This window comes from Erpetoichthys calabaricus, chromosome 1 (genome assembly GCF_900747795.2).
Source record: "Erpetoichthys calabaricus chromosome 1, fErpCal1.3, whole genome shotgun sequence".
Taxonomy (NCBI): domain Eukaryota; kingdom Metazoa; phylum Chordata; class Cladistia; order Polypteriformes; family Polypteridae; genus Erpetoichthys; species Erpetoichthys calabaricus.
The window spans coordinates 85813244-85829302 of NC_041394.2; the positions used below are offsets into that span (position 1 = coordinate 85813244).

The 16059-nt window shown below is 36.0% G+C and overlaps 1 protein-coding gene across 3 annotated transcripts in view; it reads right to left on the bottom strand.

Annotated features, from left to right (window-relative positions):
• Positions 1-16059, bottom strand: part of LOC114652793 (neurexin-2-like) — a 1491103-nt gene that overhangs the window by 1366507 nt on the left and 108537 nt on the right. For 2 of the 3 annotated variants that reach the window (XM_028803111.2, XM_051920099.1), the window contains exon 1: positions 11299-11308. The gene's annotated coding sequence lies outside the window, so the exon portion shown is untranslated. Of the gene's footprint in view, positions 1-11298; positions 11317-16059 lie in introns of those variants that run through there. The other variant, XM_051920100.1, reaches the window with a different exon arrangement.

The following is a 16059-nucleotide window of genomic DNA, read 5'->3' on the forward strand; positions in this document are numbered from 1 at the left end:
TGCCCAAGGTTGGCTCCTGTCTTTTGTCTGATGGTGACTGGATAGGCTAAAAACGTCTGTCACCACGAATTATTTTAAAAGGGGAATGTTATGTTATTATTTAGTACATTTTTTAATTTAAATTCATGAAGTGATTTAAACTCAAAAAAGAGTAGCACCACAAGATTTTCACAGATACTGGAATTTTATTGATTTATTGAACTAGATAAAAAAAGCAAATTATTTATACACACAACATCTATCTCTAAAGGACATTATGTGAATATATTTAAGAAGGTAATGTTGGGGACTTGTATGGGAAGACTTTGCAATATTTTGTCTATAAAGGGGTTTTGTTTGTCAATGACCTGTTGAGAGGGTATTTGAGACCTACAGTGGCATATTATACCCTTCATTATATTTTTTTTCCAGAATCGGTTTCAACAGCCTGTAAAGCTTTACATGTAAAAGTAGCTTCAGAAGATGGATGGATGGATGACTGCAGGACCGAATGGATTTAGGAAAAAAAAAAAAAAGCAAAAACAGTTCTCTCTTACATGCATAAAATTCTTTTAAGAAAAATCATTTAAACATTTGACAAATTTATGTTTAAATGTTTTAATTTTACTACAAAATATCAAAAAAGGATTGGATGTGTCATTTTTATTATTACATTTGTTATTATTGTTTTTCATTTTCTTCAATGATAGCTGCTTATGTGATTTTTTTTAAGCAGAAACTGAAGAACCTGAAAATGTTAAGGCACCTATAAGTTCTTCCACTTCAAAACTGAAGAAATGCGATTAACCTCCAATTCTGTAAAGCACCCACTGCATAAGGGAGAATGGCGAGGAAGCTTGAATCTTACCAAGTGCATTTTTTGTCCAAACTACTAAGCAAAGAATTGCAAGAATTGACTTTGTAGTTCCTTACTTCATCTTGTCAATGTAATATTTTACTATTCTACTGAATCAAAGTTTAAGGTGTCTTACATTTGAAAAATTCATGGAAGAGCTGCTGTACACATGTAAAGAGCTGAACAACATTATCATATTCCTCATACTTAACACAACATTTCTCATATATAGTAAAAATAACAAACATTATCATTTGGTACAATGGTGAGGAATTTCACCTAAATGTTATTACTATTTTCCTAAACCTGGAAATGATCAGCTCACTGCTTGAATCTGTGTACCCATTGTCAGTGCCACATGGGGTGGACAGGCATCCTGGCCAGAGGAGGGGATGGTTCCTTACCTGGATGTGAGGCTCCAAGTAGGCAAATAGGCATCCCAGCCAGGACAGAGGAAGGAACCAGACCCAGAAGGGATGGACAGACAGCCCATCAGAAATAAAAGACTGTTCGGGGACAGGTTATTCCTCCAGGACACGATATGGCAGAGACCTCTATATCGGTGCCCATTTGGTAACCAGCAGGGAACGAGGGTAGATGTAGTCTGGAAACACAGCACTGCTGGGGTCCATGGGTGCCACAAGGGGGTAATGAAGGGAAATGCATGCCCCAATTTATGGGACTTCCATGTGACCTGGAAGTACTTCCATCGGGCAGTCGCCCTAGCACTCCTGGAGCCCAAATAAAAGGGATCGCACTCCTTTAATCAGGTGAGTCAGAGCTGGAAGGTTGTGAAGCAACACTCAACTGGAGGACGGCAGTGTGGTGGTGAGAGGAATTGTGACTTGCAGAGAGAGAGATATTACTAGTGTTTTGCTGTGCTTATAACTGTTTGGAGGTTTAGTGTGCTGGTGTGTTTGTGTTGGGGTTTGGGGCTTGCTGTCACCCCAGTTTCTATCACAACAGTTTCTTTCTTTCTTTCTTTCTTTCTTTCTTTCTTTCTTTCTTTCTTTCTTTCTTTCTTTCTTTCTTGAATACAATAATCCCTTTTGTGCAAGGGTTAACAGTCTTAAAAAAAACATCCATACAGTTTAAATGGCAGTGTGATAACAAGAAGCATAAACTGAAATCAACAACATTTGCTGATAAGAAATATGGACCTGTCAGTGATTCTTTAAGCATGTCATGATTATCTGCATTCAGTATTCAAATAAATTAACTGCTCAGCAACAATAAAAATGTCACATTCAAAGTTTTTAAAATTCTGGTTGATGTAGAATCTAGATGTAGATTTTGATTTACCTCAAAGTAAACAGAAGATGGCTTGACTTTCACATATGGCAAAGAGCCATCTTTGTTTTTCACATGTAAAAGAAAATGAAAGTACTGAAGGAGCTAATGCTAATGAATATGTGCTACTTTGTTAAAAGTCATTAATAAAGCCTGAAAGATGTTCCTTGCTAGGTAAGAACTCCTATCAAGTGGGACTGAGAATGTGATTCTGTGTGGTTTCTATAACCAATAGCTACTTTAGGCAATTGTGCAAGGAGTTACAGATAATCACTTTAAACAAATATGCCAAGTCTATAAAGAAATTATCTAGATGCTTCCAGTTAGCCATTTGTCTGTCAGAAAGAAATAAAATCTACTAAGAATGACAGAATTCAGTTCAAAATGTAAAACAAAAATAGGTTAAGCAGAAAGTGGTCAGATCTGCAGAAACATGTTTGCTAAAACATCAGTAGCAGTGGAACAGTTCCACAGAACAGCATGGCTGGAGTGTTAGAAACATCTTTTCAATATTCTTATTGTACAATGCATGTGTCTAAAGCATATAAAAATCTCGCTGTGCTAAACCTGAAGGCATGAGTATATGATTTACCAATGAACAAAATGAGTGACATTTTCTTGCTTTTATAAATAAAATACATTTACAGTTCTAACTAATCATTTGGTTTTATATTTGAAAATTCATGGTATTTTTTATGTGCTGTATATTATTTTTTAAATGTGCTGCACTAGAAGTGATACTTGTTGTCAGGGCACGGCAGCCAATTTGTACAACTATTTGGTGCGCTAATAATTTGTACTTATGCTTTCTCTGCAAGCTCTTTTGCTACATGTTTCATTTAATCTTTTGAGATTTTGCATGGAATACTCACCTTGCTTTTATATAATCAGACCCAGAGAGCTGTTCTGATTATGTAATGATTTGCTATTAAGCCAAAGAAAGAGTCCTAAAAACTTTAAAACAAAGGTGAAGTTTAGTTAGAAGTTAATTTACCAAATTCAGCCCAAAGATAGCAAGAAAATCTAATAGCAAATTACCAAAAGTAAAAAATAAAAATAAATAATGAATTAAGTTACTTTACTCAGGCCTAGAAGTTTCTGTAGGGGTACACAATATAAACCCAGATTATTTCAGATTAGAAAATGGAACCTGACATGGCTGTTCACTATCTCCAATGCTATTTGAAAATGCTGTTGAATGTAAAAGTAAATTTGGGGAAAAGTGTGCTTTTTCCGGTAAACGTGTTATCGCGTAGCATACAGTTCATATGTCTGGGGGGGGTTACAATTAAAAGAAAGCTTAATTATCTTTTTAAACACAATTTTGCAGTATGATGAAAAGCAACAAATACAATGTCTATAATAAATGGTCAACTCTTCACCCCTCTCTAGCGGGAAGAGTCAAGATAGTTGAAATGAATATCCTCCCCAGATTTTTTTTGTTTTGGAGTATTTCTATAATATTAATAAATCCTTTTTTTTTAAAGGTAGACTTGATTATAAGATGCATTTACATGGAAGGCCAACAGACCATTATTTAAAAAGCACACAGTGTAATGATGCTTCCTGACTTTCAGTTATATTACCGGGTTGCAAATATTCAAAATTTGAAACAATGAAAAGAAGAAGAAAGTGCTGAATTTACACCTGCAAGTCCTCTCTGGTGTTTTCTGGGTTCCAGTCATTAATAATAAAGGCCATTTCAGTAGTAAGCAGGTTGTACTACACTCGCTCAAAATATAAAACCAATACAGAAACAATTTAAAGAAAAGAAAGACATGGCTGCCTGCTGCTCCATTACAGAATAACTTTGCATTCAAGCCCTCCCTCAACTATACGGTATTAAATTCTTAGAGAACATTAGGCATGCCAACCTTCTGAGACCTTCATATTGGTAGTATGTTTGTACCTTTCAATCAGCTGTGTTTTAAATATGGAATTCTTTCAACGTATTTATTCTTCTTTTCACCAGTTTGTAAAAAAAATTTCTAAAGGTCCATAAGCCTTCATCAGTGCTTTTACTTGAAAATATTTTAACTAGTAATGAGAATAATTTTGACAGCAATTCCACATTTTAAATACTACTGTGACAATGCTCACCACTAGATCACCTCTGGCAATGCTGGGAGATAGACATCTCTACCAATATCTCAGACAAGGAGTGGAATTTGATAAATTGAAATGATATAAACTACATCAGGTATTAGGGCAGCTCCAGCCTCACGAAGGCATTTGTTTAGGGACTATCCAAAACTAAAACTGTTTAGGCATAAAATTTATTTTAGAGAGTGGTTTTACAATCATTTTAAAGTGTTTGGAGTTGTTGCAGATGGATTTAGACTACCTGGTGAAAAACTAGTCATTATTTCCTACACTTGTAAGCACATCAAATAACTTTGCTCAGCTGGAAGAATCCTAATGTACTCTCCATGGGAAAATAATAATTTTATATAATACAATTAGAAGCATATCAAATTTTCTTTGCATAGAGCTGTGCATATATTCTTTACAATATAAAAAAATAATAAAATGACAAGAAACATTTAAATATCTTAAAAATCTTTACAGGTTAGAATTTGTGAAACTTCTGATAGCTATGCTCCCTTTTGAACAATGACAGAAGAATCCCCAAAGGCAGAAAATCCTAACTCATTGGTGCTGCTTAAGGAGAGCACTGCAAAAACAAAATCTTATAAAGAGACACTTAACAACAATTAAACCTTGCCTAAACTTACTTTGAAAAAACTGAGAGAAGAGAGTGAATAGCACAAAGAGGAGCAAAGCAAAGGAATTATACTGGGACTCAAAATGTCCTTCTATAAGTCAGACAGGTGACTGCTATAACAGCAGCACATCTGTAGAATTAGCGGGGGGGTGGGGGGGTGGGGGCATTCCCCTAGGCTTCACATCTATAGATACAAACACAAAAACAACGAAGAAAAATTAAACAACTACAAAACCTTATGAAAAACAATTAATTAAAATTAAATAAAAGAAACCATTACTTCAAAATAATTAAATTCCACAAAAGCAATAAACTCAAGCAAAATTTGATGAAATGAGTAACAAAGAAAAAGAGAAAATAAAACCAAAGTCAGCATGGTGAGCCCAGCATGATCCTGAGAAGAGCAGGGATATGTATTTCCGCAATTCTCTCACTGCAACCCTACCGGTTTCTTAAATGAAAATGAATGAAAGATTAATGAAACAAAAAAATGAAGTGCTAGGCTGCAAAAGCAGAAGACATAGGAGGAGAAAAAACAGTGAAAAATCCGAAGTAAAGTCAGGGGGTGAATCTTTTGTGCACTGCATTTGTTTGACAGCCAGTGACAAAGACATTCTTTGGTGAGTAGAAAGACAAATGGATTCACCAGACTGGAATTTGTGCAGATGATCAATTACTATGAATTAGGGCCTTCCATATGAAGTACGATTTTCAAACACAATGTTACTTATGCAGTGTAAGTGTACCTAATACCATGTAATACAACTGACTAAATGCTGATGTTTGATATCACACAACTTTAGCCTCAATGCAAAGAAAGCTTTTTATCTGTGAACTCTGTAATACATGATGATCAGAAAGGAGAATTTCAAGTGCCCAGGAAAAAAGTGATGTCCCGTGTGCACGTTCTTCTTTAGTTTAAACAACAATTCTTATTTACCACCATTAAACAGAACAACTGCCTGTGATCTCATATATTTCACAGACAGTAAAAAGTAGCCCAGTGCCCCAGCAAACATACTCAGGTGAAGCTAGGGGCATGTTACCATGGAGGTTTTGCTTCATTTTGTTAGTTCTTTTTTATAAGTGTGTGCTAGATTAAAAATGCCACTTTTATTGAAATATAGTATTTTGATTGTGGAGCTGCACCTTCATACAGGATGCTACAAGTTGAAATGTGAGGGATTTCTGAAACAAAATCTCACTGCAATTGGTGAAAAAGTGACATGCTAGTCATTCTATGAAAAGGGCATCAAAACTAAGACATGATTCTATCCTTACTCTATATGCTGCTGCTTATAACAATTAATGTAGAGACTACCACCAATAAAAGGTTAAAGTTACAGAAGTCATTTCAGAGAGTCCTCCAAGATTTGCAGGCTAAATTTTTTGTGCGTCACCAGATTTTACATACAAACACACACACATTTTGTGCTTAGATTAAATTGTTCTATAAAATGAAAACGAGAAACATCAACAGAAAAAAAAAGTTTGTCTCATGATGACGTTTATTTAAGAAGTCTTTAACTAAAAAAAATTGAATTAAGAATATCCTCTGCTCAATTTTACTTGGCAGAGAAGAACAACTGTTCCTAAATTCAACTGACAGCAACTCTTCAGTGCAGTCTGGTGATAATACATTGAAAGGTATCAATTAAGAATGTGAAAGGCTGTTTTAATAGCAATTTTAAAATGTTATATTTTAAATCTGGCATTTGTTAGACACTTTAATGCTACTATTAAACCAATAAAGGTTGCTGCTTCTTCCAAGTTATTTTTATCAAGATGTCAAATGGTCAAAATGTCATTTTTAACCTTGTTTACAATATGTTATTTTCTGGCTCTACTCTGTTTAATTTCATCCATTTTTTGATTTGATTTCTTTTTATGCTAACTTGCTGCACCACTTAGGATCTCCATACTTAATAAAGAACCATTAGAGCAGATCCTACTGTGACTGTGTGACCATTGTAAATATGAGTTTGTATTCTTATTTGAACATCAAGCATAATATCAGAGCAGAAATATTAAGAAAATATTACCACACTAGTCATTTAGCCCGTTACAATAACGGGCGCTAGAACAGTAGTGCATAAACATTAGTAGGAACAGTCTTTTGTTGATGTTTACTTGCTGAGCTGACCGTTCTTCGTAGGCTGCCGCCATGTATTGTATGTCTTTACTTTTCTGTGACAGTAATACTGGCTTGTACTTCCGATGGCTTGAACGTTCGTAATATACCTTTAATTTTCTCTGGCGGTAATACAGGCGTGCGGGTCAGTAATATGCCTTTAATTGCCTCTGACAGTAATACTGGCTTGTATGTGGCTGTAATATGAGTCACTGTATTGTGTACCTTTAATTTCCTCTCACAGTAATACTGGTTTGTATTTCCGTAAAACGCCTGTAACTTTCTCTGACAGTAATATCGCGCATCACACCGTGCCCTGCGCATGCGCACTTCACCAGAAGACACACACACACGGACACCTGGATGCACACAGGGATTTTATTAAAGAGGATTACTGAATTTTGTGTAGAATGTGTAGAAACTGTGATCAAATTATTGAATACTAGAATAGCATAAATGACTAATATTATCAAAACATTTAATAAGATAATTTGACCAAATATTTTACCAGGTTATCCAACTTTGGTCCAATTAAAATACAAAGAAACTAATATTGTGCAAAAAAGCTCAGTTCAGCTCCCATGACTTTGGAGGAGTTTTATTAGTCTTCAATGTACTGAGGGATTGAAGCACATCTAACTCTTCTATTTCAAAATCAATGAACGTAAGAGTTTGTTTTTATTTCTGCATGAGGCATTCCACTTGTTTCTTCCTTTTTAAATACTTGGGTGAAACATTTGTTCATTTCATTTGCTATTTCCAATGATTTCTCCACTAGTGTCCCTAAGGTTTCTTAAATTCTCTTTTATCGTGGTTTTACTGGAGTAGTAATGAAAAAATTACTTGCACGTCATCTTGGCTTCTGTAGGAATTTTTATTTTGGTTTCTATTTTGATGTTTCAAATGCTTTGTTTGATAACTTGCTGTAGTTTCTGGTATTCCTCTACCTCAGAATTATCTGGCTTTTTCTAATTTTCTTGTACAGTGATCTTTTCAGTTTTACTTTTTTTAATAATACTCCAATTTATCCATTTTGACTGATTTTTTTAGTGTTTTTGTTTCATTTAGGGTCTGGAACGGAAGATGTATGAAGTGACACAAACTGTCATTTATAGTTGCTGAGTTTTTGCTTTAACATTTGATGTTTTGGAGATACTTCCTCATCCATATAAAGTCATCTTTCCTCAAGTTATACAGTAAGTCTTCATTTTAGTGTACATTTGTGTATTTTGAAAGATTATCATAATTTTTACCATGTTGTGATCACTGTTGCTTAAAGTATCAATAACTTATGTTTTTTAGCTATTCTGTCCTTGCTGTTTGAAATCTGATTTACAGTAGACAGACATCACCACGTGTTGGTCTTGAGACAAACTGGGTGAAAAAAATAGTCATTTGCCATCTGCACCATTTCAATTTCCTCTTTTGTATTCCTGATAGGAGCTTCCCAATCAATGTTTGGAAAGTTAAAATCAGCCATGACCACTATGTCCCTCTTTGCTGCACATACAGTATATCTCATTTGATCTAATGTTATTATCCAACATACCAGAATTTGGCAGCCTGTAGCAAGCTTCATTGACTAGAACTCTGCCTTTTTAATTTTGAGAGACTGGTCCAGGACTATATGAGTCCTCTTGTGGTAGACCACCTGGATCCACAGCAGTTTGCCTATTGGACAAAGATTGGAATGGAGCATACAATTATCGATCTTCTCCACAAGGCTTATTCTCACTTGGATAAAACTGACAGCACTGTGAGAATAATGTTTTTTGATTTCTGCAGCACCTTGAGTACCATTCAACCATCTCTGGTAAGGGGTAAACTCAGAGATATGCAGATGGATGAGCTTATGATTTCCTGGATAATGGGCTATTTGTTGGGCAGACCACAGTTTGTGAGACTCAAAGACCATGTTGCTAATACAGATGTGAGCAACAATGGGGCACCACAAGGAACAGTTTTATCTCCTTTTCGCTTCACTCTGTCACTTGCAGAAATTCTCAGGTGATTCTGCATTTACAGGGTGCATTGATAAAGGGGATGAGACAGAGTATAAGAGTCAGGTGGAAAAGTTTGTTTCTTGGTGCAAAAGGAATTGTCTGCATCTTAACATTAGCAAAAACAAGGAAGTAGTTATCGACTTTCACCACATCAAGTAGCCTCTATGTCTGGTCTCTGTTCGAGTGGATGTAGAGGTGGTCCACTCTTATAAGTACTATAAGTACTTGGGGGTCCACATTAGTGACCGATTGGAATAGTCTCAGAACACAGAGAAACCTATATAAGAAAGGGCAGAGCAGGCTCTTTTTCCTTAGGAGACTGAATTCCTTTAATGTGGGAAGTGACATTTTTCACATTTTCTACAACTCTGTGATGGCCAGTGCGATTTTCTATGTTGGGGTGCTTGGCTGGTAACATCACTTCAAGAGAGGTGCACCGAATAAACAAGCTAATTAAAAGGACAAGCTCAGTTATAGGACACACTCTGGACCCCCTGGTGGTAGTAGCAAAGGAAAGAACTAAAGCAGAGTGTCATTATGAACAATGAGTATGTTTAGCCTGTGGGCCTTTGGGATTATATGGTTATAGGAAACCAAAATATACAGTGGCAAAACTGGTGCAAGATGGATAATAAACCAGCTGATCACAAGGTATGATCACATACACAACCTCAGAGACTTCTCCTCGGACAATTTCAAGTCATTGAGTAAGCTAATACGCATGCTTTGAGATATATAAGGAAACCATAAAATCACAAATGGACATGAGGAGAACATGCAAAAGTCTCACAGACAGAAACTAATCTGGGAACAGAGCCCACATCATCTTCTAGCAGCTCTTCCAAACATTAACGGCATAAAGCAAATTCAACAATCAAGTATCCACTACCTGTACTCTAGAGAGCAACAATCGGTCAGCTAACTGTAGTTAACAGTCCAGTCACAAATGTTTGTATCCAATTGCTGATCTAAAATCCAGTGCTCTCTTTAAGGAATGTAATACCTGTGGAGATTTTTTTTCAATATTGATGTTAGCATTTCTCTTAATAAGAAAGGGCTCACACATTGCAGACAAGTAATTTAATAAGCAACTTCCATAGTCTCCAACTTCCAAATTATTCTAAGTAAACCAAAGTAAATATTATGAAAATTTTGTATTATTTCTTCTGCAAAATATGCAGCAGCTCTCACATGGTGTGCTGCTTTTCTCTTCCTCAGCCTCTAGTCTTCTTTAGTACTTTTTACCAGTTGGTTACTAAATGAATTATCACTCTTTGTGTTACTTACCTCGTTCTTATTCATCCAAATCTTTTGTTACTCACAAATAAAATGATGTGCACAGTGAGCTACAATTATACAGAGTAAGCACTGTTAAGGTAAATTAAACAGTTTTTGTTTAAACATTTCAATTTTCAAAAAACTGACAGAAATAACATCTTAAACACATTCACTGACATATCGATGTACTATGCAGTACTGTACACATGGCCTGAATTTCAGCAATAATGTCTAGTTAATGTCTAGTTACATATGTGGGTTTTCCAGTACCATGTTCTGAACTTATAAACATTTTGGTCACATTGCATTTATGTAACAGCTGGCTTTCTTTTGTTTTCTTGTAGTCCATTTTTATTCTTTGTATGCGAGCTGGCTACTATACAATGCATGGTACAAGGTACAAATCAGTAACAAAAAGGCACAGTCAGGGTCGGCCAAATGCCAGAAACCTTGTCCTGATCCTTCCTTTCTCTTTCCTTCCTGTACATATCTAAAATGTTTTTCAGCTAGCTCATCATTGCCTGTGAAAAGCAAATTATTCCAAAATAACAAACTAGTAATTCCATATGAATTTGGGCAATCATTAATCAGTAAACAGAGACCAATGCCGATATACTGTTTGTCCCTATCCATAGACATCAACCAACTTTCAGTCATAAAACAATATTTAAGAAAAAAGATATGGCCACTGTTTTTTCACATCATAGCAAGCAAAAAGGAGGAAATTTTCTTCAGTCATGAGTGGCCTTCTTCCTCCCTGTGACCTGTATCTGTGATAAACCATATTATATCTATAGTGTAATTAACAATAGCCATTGTTACAATGTTTTGGGTGGCTTGTACAAATTCCATCAAGAAAGTCATTTTTAAGGTATCATTTATTTAGCGTTTTCAATAGATTAACTACAGAGTGCTTGTGTTCATCTAACTGCCAAAAGTAGATTACATAAACAAAAATTGTCTTTGCAATGAACCAAATATGTCCCAAATGTAAGTTTATTTTTAAATGTGAATAACAGTGAAAATATTAACTTACCAGCTTGAGACGTTTCACCTGAAAGAAAAATAAAAAGAAACTGTGAGTAAACCAATTCCTCATACTTTTTAAGACAATGTAAATAAATATCAACAACACTTAAAATGCTTTATATATAAAAAAAATATCCTAGTACAATTTTGCTTTTTTAAAAATGGGCTATACACTAAGCAGATTAGATAGATAGATAGATAGATAGATAGATAGATAGATAGATAGATAGATAGATAGATAGATAGATAGATAGATAGATAGATAGATAGATAGATAGATAGATAGATAGATAGATAGATAGATAGATAGATAGAAACTTATCATTCCTTGGACTTTATTTCGAGTGAAAACATAATGCTCTCTGCTCTCTGTTGTGCTCATGCTTGATGTCTTTTTTTCTGAATAATGTAAGCCATTAAAATGTGACCTTCAGTGCTCAGCTATGTCAGCTTAACATTTGGATAAATTGATGAAAAATTCCAACAGAATGCATCACAAACTACTAAGAAAATGAAAATCTGCAATTCTACCCTACAATTCTACAATTCAGTTCAAATGGTTCTTTTTTATTTAAAAAGTGAAACTAATGCTGCATACTATACACAGTTAACTGACATGTTACTAATGAATGCTTCAAAATATTTTTTGGCCAGTGCCACATGTCCGGTATGATATACCATTTGACTTGTGTTAATGTCTAGTGAAATAAGACCAGAAAAGCACTCAATTTTATGGTATGCTTGGACATATTTTGTGTAGGAAAGTACACCTTTATAATAAAGAGCAAACCATTGGGTGTCTTCTGCAGAAATGATCAGAAGTACTTGAAGTTTTGCATACCACATCAACCAACCCCAGGAATTCATCCCCTAATGGGATATGAGGGGTTAAAGTTACTCCTTTTTTCAAAAATCTTTGAAAAAATGGGGATCGGTAATATACAGTAGCAGTTGGAGTGTTGTTTTACGGAATTTGAGGTTGCTGATCACAAATACAATATTTTGATATTTGATTCTTTACCGGTGGTCTTAGCCCTCTAACTGCCCCTTACCAGAAGGTTACAAATGACCAGTTTCAAACATGAGCATGTTGGTATCGTTTTAGACTATTTCAAGGTCAGTGATTACAGATATGTTATTTTTGATTTTCTTTATTGTGATCGAGACTATTTAGACTTGAAACATTTAAACTGTAGCACACATTTTAACATTTCAAATATATGACACAACTATTCTTGTTTATTATGTACTTCTGCCTCATGATGTAAATTATTATTCTTACGAACAACCCAAATTAGGGTGTCTTACACTAATTCAGATTTGTTTGGGATGCAGGGCAGTATGGTGCTGTCACTGTCAACTCACAGCTTCTGCTGCTAAATTTCTTTGCAATTTCAAAAACTCTGCAGCTACTGAAATGGCAAAGATTCAAGCATTATAGGCTTATAAAGTCAATATTGTCACATGCACTATGACATTTAACACAAAACATTCCATAGTCCAAATAGTATCACAAAAAATGAAGAGAAAAACTTTTTCATGACGACATTTCAATTTTAGGCTTTTATATTTATGACATGTGTCATTATGTTAGTATGTGGCAGTTACATTACGGTCAGAGAACCATATGCCGATATACTTTGTTATTCACAAACACACTGAATCTTTTTTACTCTTACTTCAAGATTACAGCAAGGTGTCACACTGAGACATTTGATTTACGTAGCAGCTTATAAGGGATAAGGCAGAACCTTCCATTTTTTACTGAAATCTAATGTTTCAAAACGTGAGAGGTTGTGGCTGTCATTTTTAACAGTCATCTATATATATAATTCACTAAGGCAGCCGACCATGGCAGGCAAGTCAGAGACCATGGGATACGCACGACAGAGCCATGCCCGCCAACTCACAGAGCCCCGCCCACCAACTCTAAGACCATTGGATACGGACGACAGAGCCCCGCCCGCCAACTCTAACCCTCCTTCCACATCCACCCTCGCTCTAGAGGCATGCACACTGCCTGCTCATGTGCCAGCACGCAAGACCTCACCAAACACCACCTCAGTCACTTTCGTCTCTGCTACAGTCCACATGCACCTCTGAACCACGTTGACTTTTCATTGTTCTTTTCGGTTCCGGCTGCTTTTCTATATATAATCCACCAAGTTGCCCGACCTTGGGATATGCACGCACGCAAGACAGAGCCCCGCCCACCAACTCTAACCCTCCTCCTGCATCCACGCACACAAGACAGAGACCTCGTTTGGACAACTGTGTCTTTCAGGAAGTGTTCACACATCAATAAATAATTATGCGGCGTGTGGTACGCCGCAGGTTGGCTAGTTTCTTATATTTCTCAAAATTCACAAAAAGCATGTGTACACATAAATTAAATGTATTTGACTCCCATTCAAGTTCTGAAATTGGTCCCTATTGGAATCTGTTTATGAACAGGGGATAAAAATAAACATCATATAATATTTTCCTCCAGTATTTTGTTACATACTCATATAGAGTCACTTAATTTCACAAAGAACTGCTAAGATTTATTTAACCAAGAGCTGCTTAAATCATAACCAAAGGGATAAAATTGACCTGCTGGGAGCTTTCTTTTTGTCAACAATACACCTTCTAAAACAAAGCATCTTTTATTTTGTATTTCGGGAATATAACCAATGTTCCCAGTAATACTCCTAAAATCACCAATGTTAATGATCTACTAAAGTCTAAATCTGGTCTGCTTATGGTTCCAAGGATTAATAAAATAACAATGGGAGGTCGAGCTTTTAGTTTCAGGGCCCCTAAACTGTGGAATGGTCTGCCTGTTACTACAGTATAAGAGATGCCCCTTCGGTATCAGCTTTTAAATCCCGGCTGAAGACTCACTACTTCAGTTTAGCATATCCTGACTAGAGCTGCTGATTAACTGTATATACTGCATCTCTGTTGTTAGTCATTAGCACCAAAACATAAGTAACATGATAGTTAGAATTGGATACTAACCCTCACCTATTCTGTTTCTCTTCTCGGTACTCAAATGGGGCACTTGGTGCCACGGCCCACCTGCCAAGTTGTTTTGCCTGCCTAAGGTAAAGTCATCCCTGATGGTGGATCGCAGGAATCATGAGAAAGACGGGTTCTTTCATCGGATTGGCTGGCCCAACACTGTCTCAGCCGTGGAATGGCCAAATGAGGGAGGCAGCTTAATGGATGAGGTCTCCAGGACTCTAAAATTATCTAAATCTTATTATGTGATATCATCTACTGTTAAATTCTACTCGTACTTCTAAAAAATTTTTAATCTTTTATTGAGGATTTGTTCTGTGTATTGTATTGTATTGTATCGACCCCCTTCTTTTGACACCCACTGCACGCCCAGCCTACCTGGAAAGGGGTCTCTCTTTGAACTGCCTTTCCCAAGGTTTCTTCCATTTTTTCCCTACTAGGTTTTTTTTTTGGGAGTTTTTCCTTGTCTTCTTAGAGAGTCAAGGCTAGGGGGCTGTCAAGAGGCAGGGCCTGTTAAAGCCCATTGCGGCACTTCTTGTGTGATTTTGGGCTATACAAAAATAAACTGTATTGTGTATTGTATTGTACTAAGTGCCATTTCTGGACATGCATGCTATATGAAGTGGCCCAGCAAGTCTGTGCATGGGCATTGGAATTCAGCATTTGTACATCTTGTCTGCTTTCAGTTCATGATTTTGAAGTATACCTTTAGTGTAAAACATTATTTAAAAACAAATTCACTGATACATCTGGGTGAAATCTAGATTTCTGAAATCCTTTGGAATACGCTTTTCAATAAGTGAATCTTCAATGTATGTCAGTTTTCTATGCCAATGAATTGATTTTTCTCCACAATCTTCTCAGCTTCTCATTCATTCACACCAATACACTTTTCATTGCAGCTACCACAGCAATGTGTCGCTAAAGCTGACACCAAAATGAGTTAAAATTAAACAGTTAATTTGCAGTAAAGCTGTATAACACACAAAAGAGAGTGATAGACAGCAGCTAGAAACAGGTAAAAGCACTTAATTGTTCATCAAGCAGTGATTGTTTTCTTTGAAATTACCTGAAGTATAGTATATCTGACAAAAAAAACAAGATTTAGTCCTCCCCTGAGTACAATGCAACATTAAGTCAGAAATTCTTTGAATGTCTCATCTACACAAATCCAGATGAGACACATTACATCGTGTCCCAAAAGTCTTATTTCACTTCTTATCCAAAAAATGTCAATGACCACACCTCAAACCTGTTGGCTGTTTATCTCTCAGTTATTCTGTCAGTCTCAGGTTTATCAAATACAATTATTTTATACATTTTTCTTCTTTTGTAAAAAAGAAATCCTAAATAATATCCCAATTTGCATAATCCAAATTCAGGGTTGGAGATGCAAAAACCTTTACTGGCAACATCATTTGCAAAGCAGGAACCAACCCTGGACAGCTTGGCAGTCGAATTCTGGCATCCATCCTCATTCACACACCAGAAGCAGTTAAGAGGTGACAATTAACTTTTCCTGCACATCTTCAGGACGAAGAGTGACTAAAACCAAAATAATATCATAACATTTTTCAAGATGTTTAGTCCAGTTTTTGGGTTGTGATATCACACATTAGCTTGCCAAAGCCCTATCTAACATAATTGTCAAAAAAGTCTAGTACTAAAATTTATTAAAAAGTGAAACCCCTAAAATAGTGCTGCCAGAGGTGGACGATGCCCTCTGCCCCTAAAGCTATGCCAGTGGCGGGTGGCAGGAGCT